The sequence below is a fragment of the Gymnoscopelus microlampas genome (assembly GCF_963454915.1).
Source record: "Gymnoscopelus microlampas genome assembly, chromosome: 23".
Taxonomy (NCBI): domain Eukaryota; kingdom Metazoa; phylum Chordata; class Actinopteri; order Myctophiformes; family Myctophidae; genus Gymnoscopelus; species Gymnoscopelus microlampas.
This window is the reverse complement of record NC_139960.1, coordinates 28,620,022-28,628,823: the sequence shown is the minus strand read 5'-3', so window position 1 is coordinate 28,628,823 and position 8,802 is coordinate 28,620,022. Positions and strand designations below refer to the sequence as shown.

Below are 8,802 nucleotides of genomic sequence, written 5' to 3'. Positions count from 1 at the left end.
GTTCTGAGCAAAGGTCAATGTGTCAACCGTGATGGAGAAAATATCCGTAGTTTTAGTCAATATTTCATACATAATATTTTGAGTGGATATGAAAGCCATCTTCCAATATTTCTTAGCTGTGCCAGTTTTTTGGCCCCTGTAAAAAATGTGAATGCTTGACGGATGACACAAATATTTATTTCCTGTAAGCATAGCACTGCTTTATTTGACAGTGAGTAGAGAGAGAGGAGATCACATGCAGCAAAGGGCCTTGGTCGGATTGAAACGCCAGCGAAGGACTTGTATTAGTACACATGTGAGTAAATACAGGTAGGTGTCATACAGCTGAGCTGCCGGCGCGCCAGCATTAGAAATCTACTCGCCGTGCAAGGTCACGGGAACAATGCCAGTTGTCTGACATGTTGATGGGATAGACATGCCAAGTTTGATGTCCGTTGGTTCAGTCGGCACCAGAGTTATGCACGGGACAGACAAGAGTTTGAGTTGTGGCAGATGGACGTGTGTACAGATTATGCCCAAATATGAACGAGAGAGAGAGAGAGAGAGAGAGAGAGAGAGAGAGAGAGAGAGAGAGAGAGAGAGAGAGAGAGAGAGAGAGAGAGAGAGAGAGAGAGAGAGAGAGAGAGAGAGAGAGAGAGAGAGAGAGAGAGAGAGAGAGAGAGAGAGAGACTGTCTATATTTCACCCATGGAATAAGAGAGAGACTATTTCACCCATGGAATAAGCTGGCCAGTGGTGGACAAAGTAGGCCTACTCAACCCCAGTACTTGAGTCAAGTATATAGATAAGTTACTCCCGGTCAAATATTTAAGTGAAAGTTACTCAGTCAAATTTGTACTCGGGATAAAATACAGGAGTACTTGTTTAAAAAACAAAATACATAGGCCTACACGTGTGTCTGCGTGTGTGTGTGTGTGTGTTTGTCTGTGCGCGTGCGTAAGCGTGTGTGTTGGATGCACATTCACAGAGGCCAGGCTGGGTCTCATTGCCAGCCCTGACAGCTGTTGTAAATGCAAATGCACCATGTTAACAAACAGCCAAAAGCCATAAAGATCCCTCAGTCTGTGGCCAGATAAACATGGAAAAAACATCCCTGTATGCACTGCAGTCCCCATCCCTGCCACAGTAAATACAGTCATCATCATCAGTGCTGGACACAGAATTTCAGTACTTTTAACTCAAGTACAAATTTCATCAGAGACACTTGCACTTGTAGTTGGGTAATATTTGGCCAGGAGTATCTATACTTTGACTCAAGTACTCGCCTACTCGGGGTGGTTGAGTACTTTGTCTACCACTGCACCATAGCTCACTCACACAGCGACACACACACACTCGGATGCAATAACACTCTGTTAGTATCGCTCTCTTGTTTTGTTTTTTCAGTGGTGGCAGCAGATCCCCAAATATGTCCAAATAGAAGTAAAGCTAATAAATATGTCTCACGCACGACTACAACCCTGACAAGGCGAGGCATAAACTCAAACCTTATAGCTGGAGTAAACACCTGAGCTCATGATGTAAATACAGCAAGTGAACAACGTTTTGGAACAGCGTGGTTCTCAACCTGTGGGCCGGTGGCTACTGGTGGGGCCGTGAGGATATTGCAAGTGGGTCCCCAAATAACAGTCAAAAGACACTAAGATTTTAATGATTACATAACAAAATAATGTAAGAGAAAGAAAATGTCATGGTATATACTATTTCTTCGCGCAAAAAAAGAGATTTCTTTGTGCTGTAGTACAGATGAATAGGAACTTAAAGTACAGAATACATTACAGTATGTTCGCTCCATTGATCCAAGCCGGAACGCAATTGATTGATTGATTGATCATTAAAATAAACATGCTCTGAAAATGCACAACGGGCATGGACGGGCCGTGAACACTTTTAAGATGTTGAAGTGGGCCCTGATCCAGGAAAGCAACCACTGTTCTAGAGGGTCCTATTTTGTACTTCATCGTACAATGGTATCCAAAAAAACTATCTACAAGCTCACAATGCAATACAATTGCAATGTGACACTTTGTGAGCATGTAGATCTGCTATTTTGCTTTTGTTTAAAAAAAAACATACATTTTCCATATTATGACATGCCCAATATAAGGGATGCCAGGTTGAAAGTGGTTATGGACATTTCACCCACTGTAAACACACCCTATCCAAAAAGCATCACTTGTTGCAATTGAATTATGCCGTGGAGAGATTCTGCATCAGAATAACACGGGGCTTTTTGGGCCAAGAGACGTTTGCGTGCAAATGCACTTTGGGAACGCAGGAGACTCTGCACAAACGTTGTGAATAAAGGATGACAGGTTTATCGCGACTAGGCATCATATTTCCGAGGGATAGAAATAAACAAATAGTTCAGATAATGGTTTTAAAGTGAACCCCCTCAATCAAATATCACTCTCTCTCTCTCTCTCTCTCTCTCTCCCCTTCTCCCTCCCCCCGGACATGGGACTATAGGCCTATACAGTACATGAATGTTATCTTCCTTACACACACACACACACACACACACACACACACACACACACACACACACACGTTTGTATTGTGTGAGTATTATTATACTTCTGAGGACATCAGCATTTTAGGACAGCTGTTTTATAATTGCCTTTTTTTGGCATTTTAAACCTTAACCGTAAACCCATAATTAGCAGATCTACAAACTAAGAACGTGACACGCTGTGAGCTTGTAGATCTTCTATTGACACCAACATGCAACTAAGTATAAATCGGGCATACCTTTAACACCTAAATTGAGTTAGGCCACTGAACCTGACTCCTAAACCTGACCACTAAATGACAAATCCAAATCCTAACCCTAACCTGAATATTTTCCTAGTTTGAAGTTAGACTTAAAACAATCTGATTCAACCATAAAACACCATCATGTTGTGGGGATAAACAAAACAAGTTTTACTCTTATGTCCTGCACACAAAGATGTAACAATGAAGCACAGCATTGAACCTTGAATTGTCCTCACAATGTGTAATTCTCAAATTCTACTTTTCCCTCACAAGTGTACACACACACACACACACACACACACACACACACACACACACACACACACACACACACACACACACACACACACACTCTTTAAAATGACATGCTGCTAAGCCACACCAGTGTGTGCACTCTGCACAGTTCATCTCTGCACCGACGGTCTTAATGCTCTTAAATCCATCCTTTGTTCCCATCATCATTGTTTTAAGGGGAAGACAAAGGATATTGTGTGTGTGTGTGTGTGTGTGTGTGTGTGTGTGTGTGTGTGTGTGTGTGTGTGTGTGTGTGTGTGTGTGTGTGTGTGTGTGTGTGTGTGTGTGTGTGTGTGTGTGTGTGTGTGTGTGTGTAGGGGGGTTATGTCTCCACAGAGGGTGGGGCTGGGGGGTTATGTATTTCATAGTAGCATGTTAAACAGTGCAGCTATTGTACTTTGCATTGGGTAACTCTCAGCATCCTCAGCAACCTCACTGACAGACAAAATAAAGGTCACAAATAACAAAAGGGGAGGGGGGTCTTGTGTGTGTGTGTGCGCTCCTGACCGATGCACGATTTTTAACTATAAGCAAACGAATGAATGAAATACAAAAAACACTTTGAAAGATAAATATTTTTTTATCAAGTAAACGTGAATAATAAAATGCACGCACGAACTGAACGTCATTTCATTTAACCCCGTTCAAAAATGAACAGAAACACCAGATCAGCAAGCACACAAGGTGTCGCAATGTGACGCCTTGTGAGCTTGTAGATGTGCTATTCTTGAGTCTTTGCACAATTTTAATCCTACACATCGGCTGCATAATCATCATCGATACCATATACGTCATCAAAATAGTCACAAAATGACCCATATAGAGGTCATGACCAAAAGTAGTGATCAAGTTGACAAAAAAAAAGTCAGAGTTTCTCTCTGTCCTGTGCAGACCTGACAGTTCAGAACTTCCATCGTATAGATCTGGGGGGGGGGATTGGACTATATCAAATAATTCATTCTTCCAGTAGCATCTATATAAGTCTTTTGGCTAGTCGCTTGGCTCACTTTAAGGCCCACCACCGACCCAGACTCTCTCTGGATGGCTTTTAAGTACTTTGGTGTCCAAACAAACAATATATAAAAAATAATTATAGTAATATCTCAATAGGTTCAAGGGGCCATACTATATAGTCTGTGAGTGTTTTAGCAGACCACCCCCAGCCCACCCCTCCCTCCATCCCTTTTTTTCGGCCAAGAAGATTAACATTTCATATGATCACTCTTGACAGAGGAGTTTCTTTCAGGGGGCTCCGTGAAGGATAACCAAAAAAGGGCATTCTTTTGGAAGTTCCACTCTCTCTCTCTCCCTCTCTCTCTCTCTCTCTCTCTCTCTACTGAAGCTTATTAAGCAGAAATTACATAACTCTCTGAAGAAGTGTTTGGAGGAAAGGGGGGGGGGGGTAGTTTATAGCTAACTCTGTGAGGGTACAAAATGTAACCAAATGGACTCTCCGGGGGTACATTTTGTACCCTTTCAGAGTTAGAGGATTTGGTGGCTCCTGCCCAGCAGTAAACATAGATGTATGCGATTATGTTTTTAAAGGGAGGAGGGGCCTCCTATACTTGGGTATTAACTTTTTTTTCTCTCTCTTTTTTTCATCATTGAATACAGTGAAAGAAAGAGAGAGCGACGTGCTCGCAGACTCTCTCTCTCCTCTCTCACATCCATTGCCCTCCTCTCTCTCTCTCTCTCTCTCTCTCTCTCTCTCTCTCTCTCGCACATCCATTTCTCTTTCTCTCTCTCTCTCTCTCTCTCTCTCTCTCTCTCTCTCTCTCATCCATTGCCGTGGTGGTTTTTGCTGCTTGAGAGACGCGTCGACCGAAAGAAGAGCACAACTTTTACATCATCATCCCCTTTCGAAATCCACAGGTAAGAAATAAAGCGCTCGTTTTGGTTGTGTTTGTTTTGGATAACTATCGTCCTTTTTTTTGTGGGAGAGATATAATACGTTATAAAGTTCCATGATGCGAAAGGATGCACTAAGTGCTCGTTGAAAGATCGTCCTGTGCCGTTGCATAAACGTTATAGCCTAATCGTGTAATAGCATGTTCTCACATTGTCGCCTCTATGAAAGAAAAGCCTCGATCGACACTATACGTACATTCTTGCTCGGTAGTCGGTACAATGCAAAGTTTGGAGGCTGCTAAGCCGCTCCCTCTTTTGTCGTTTTGTGGAATACCTAAACACTCGCCCCAAAACACAGTTACCCCTACCCCTAACCTTATTCCTAAATGTAACCTCAGTAAAACTATGCCTAAACTTAACCTCAGTAAAACTAAGCCTAAACCTAACCTTATTTCTAAATGTAACAGCAGTTAAGTATGGCTAAACCTAACCCTAAACTTACCCCAAGTAAAACTATGCCTAACCCTGAACTTATTTCTAAATGTATCTTCAGTAAAACAAATACAAGAAAAATGGGTGCGGTCGTGTTTTGGGGCGAGTCTTCTGTTTTGTGCACTTTCACCCCACAAAAAAAATCCCGTTTCATGACAAAAGCAAACTTGTCGTGAAGAAGGCGTCCTATAACTAACTCTGCCTCTTTTAGCTCACTATATTTACGTCTGGGAAACGTCTGAGCTTATATTTGACGAACTTCTGCCGCTGCGCGTCTCTACAGAAACATCACTCACTCGCAGTCATTCTCCTCAGTGTTGCCATGTTTACGAGGGAAATAAGCAACCAGGTCAATGAAAACAAACCCAAAAGAAGCAACTAGGGCACCTAGGACATATGAACCTTAAACCTATATATATTATAATATATATAAACATATATATATTGTATACATAGAAAATAGCCGATCGATCTGCTATTTCTGAACTTTTTAAACATTCTAACACAAATCTGGTGTGGGGGGCTCCCTGGCTCAAAACATTTTCAGATGGGGGTTAGGGTCAAATACATGTTAATTTACAGGGTCCATTACATGAAAATATTTGAGAACCACTGGTTAAAATCATTTAAAAATCGGAAGCAAGCCCAAATAAGCAATTACACTTTAGAAACAACTAACAAGCCTAAACAATCTGCAACCCACAAATACCAATATTTACAAGCAGCTTTACAGAAAAAGAAGCCCAAAGTCGCTTATAAAAAGTGGACATGGCAACCATGCTCCTCGGCTGTTAGATTCTTATCGGGGGTAAAATATGAGAAGGGGCGGGGTCTCTCTCCATCTCCTATCTGGCCCATTGGCTCATTATAACACAGTGGTTCTCAAAGTGGGGTCCGGGGACCTCCCCAGGGGTCCTTGATGGGTCTCCAGGGGCAGGGGGTCCATCAGCTGTTTGAAAATAGCCAAACACATACAGTACTTTTTTTCTTCCATTTTTCAAAAATAGCTGAAGCATAAAATAGGCTTAAAAGTGGTTAAACTGATTGTGATGCTGTATCAACTAATTTTGCTCTGGAACCCCTTAACCCCTGGGGGTACCCGGACCTGCACCTTGTGGTCTGGCATCTGGGAGATCCGGGTTCGAATCCCTGGTAAGAAATGAAAGATATGGATTGCACCTGTAACAGGCTCCTGAGCAAACGTATCATAAAATAACACGTGACCATGATGTTCAAAGTCTGGCCCGTGGGCCAATCGTGGCACGAGGGCAGATTTGATATGGCCCATGGGCTTCCTTCCTAAAAATGTAGTCATGTGAAATGCATACAGTATATGAGTGTTTTGACATGGACCTGGGCTAATAGGCAGCTTAATGCTCCTTGTGTTGTTCCATTCATAAGATGTGAAAGGCTATTTTTTATTTCAAGTTTTGTTGAGACGCGTCGTTTCCACACCTGGTTACATTTGGCTACACTGCTATCTGAACAAAAGACACTTTATTGGACTGTAAATATAATAGCAATGCAGTGTGCATGAGGGGGGGGTCCAGGAAGCACAGTATATCTGGCCACTGGGGAAACAGACGGATCGATACCCGGCTCCCCCTGTGTTAGTGTTGAAGTATCCTTGAGCAAGACACTGAACCCCTATCAGCACCCGACCAGCAGGCTGGTGCCTTGCATGCATGGTTTCCTCTGGCGCCTGTGTGTGAATGGTTGAATGTAATGCACATTTCAAGCGCTTTGGATAAAGGGGGCCTATTTAAGAGTCATCTTTATTGTCATGTCACAGCCTGGTTTGCAGGTGTAATGAAGTCATTCATTGCACCGTTTACCATTTGTATGTGAAAAAAAAAGTCTGAATTGTTTTTGTTTCGTTCACAGCACAGGTGAGTGGCTTATTTGGCTACACTGCCAAGACTTTGTAATTGTTGTAATGCACTGTGCATATGAGTTTGTTACGGTCCAAAAGTACAGTATGACAGGAGACGGAAGTAAGGTATTTCGAATATGAGTTTACTTTGGATGCCTCTGTTGGAAATGATATATAAAGCAGCAGAACCTGTAGAACAGTGGTTTTCAATCCTTTTCATATCAAGGCCCATTATTTATTCGGTGTTTGAGCCACGGACCACCATTTGATGAGATTTAGACTCTCAGACCCAAGACTTACAATATTTTGGTGTCATTTGATAAGATTTTGTCTACGTATTGATGTTGGTACCATTAGGAGAGATAACAGGCAAACGTTGATCAAAATAACAATTCTTTAATTAAGTAATGCAGATGTCTAACAGTAATTTAACTCTTGAGAGCGTAAAATGAAACCAAATGGACCCATGAGGGTCCATTTGGTTTCATTTTACGCTCTCAAGACTTAAAGATGTATAAGGGCCCATTTGGTTACCAACTCTCCATTTAGCTGGGGACCACCTGGAACCCCCTCGAGGACCACCGGTGGTCCCCGGACCACTGGTTGAGAACCACTGCTGTAGAATGTTGACATGGTAATGTTGTGGACCAAAACAGCATTGTTGTGAGAACTTGTGACAAAGAAAAAAACGGTTGCCATTAGGCCAACAGCCATATACCCTTTGGCTCCCTTGTAGATCGAGGCCATCTGCCAATCAAAGTAAAACGATCAGAATGCAGGTGGTGCCATTCGATATGTTACGCGCAGGAGATTAAAACGCATCCAGAGTCTCCTCTAGGCAAAGCCATGGGAAAAGTCTCACACAAGCAAAATGGCAATCCTCGCAGATTTAATTTCCCTCATCGTTTTCAAGGTATCGCCTTCTTTACGCTCCCACCATCCCTCGGGGGCGAAAGCCTCCCCAGCTGCGCTCTCACTCGTCTACGCAGGCTCGTTTCGGTTCTAGTATCTGTGAAGTGGTGGAAGAACTACTCGGATTGTTTTACTTTAAGTAAAAGTAGCAATAATACCACAATGAGGCAATGCTCTGTTACAAGTAAAATGCCTGTAATCCAAGTGCAAAACATTCCATAAGCTCACAATGCGCTGTGTGAGCTTGTAGATCAGCTTTTTTTCCTCCAAATAGCCAAAGTATAAAATAGGGCTTACGTTGTATCTAAATCTGCAAAGTACTGTAACTTGCAAAAATGGAAATACTCAAGTGAGGTAAAAGTAGTACCTCAAAATTGTACTTAAAGTACAGTACTTGAGGAAATGTACTTAGTTACTTTCCACCACTGGTACTGTATCTGTGCCCCCCCCCCCAGAATAGGGGGGCTCAAGTGGTTAATGTGGGGGTCCTCCTTGACATGAAAAAGTTAGAGAACCACACGGGTCTATATTGCAGTCGTTCTCAAACTGGGGTCAGGGGTCCTTGAGGAGTTACAGGACTGTAACTCTGAGAGTGTACAAATGGAACCAAATGGACCCTTACGGGTC

The 8,802-nt window shown here is 42.5% G+C and overlaps 1 protein-coding gene across 3 annotated transcripts in view; it reads left to right on the top strand.

Moving 5' to 3' along the window:
- Nucleotides 1-4,812: 4,812 nt before the first annotated feature.
- Nucleotides 4,813-8,802, top strand: part of cald1a (caldesmon 1a) — a 126,122-nt gene continuing 122,132 nt past the window's right edge. For all 3 annotated transcript variants that reach the window (XR_014600241.1, XM_084050225.1, XM_084050223.1), the window contains exon 1: nucleotides 4,813-4,922. The gene's annotated coding sequence lies outside the window, so the exon portion shown is untranslated. The remainder of the gene's footprint in view (nucleotides 4,923-8,802) is intronic.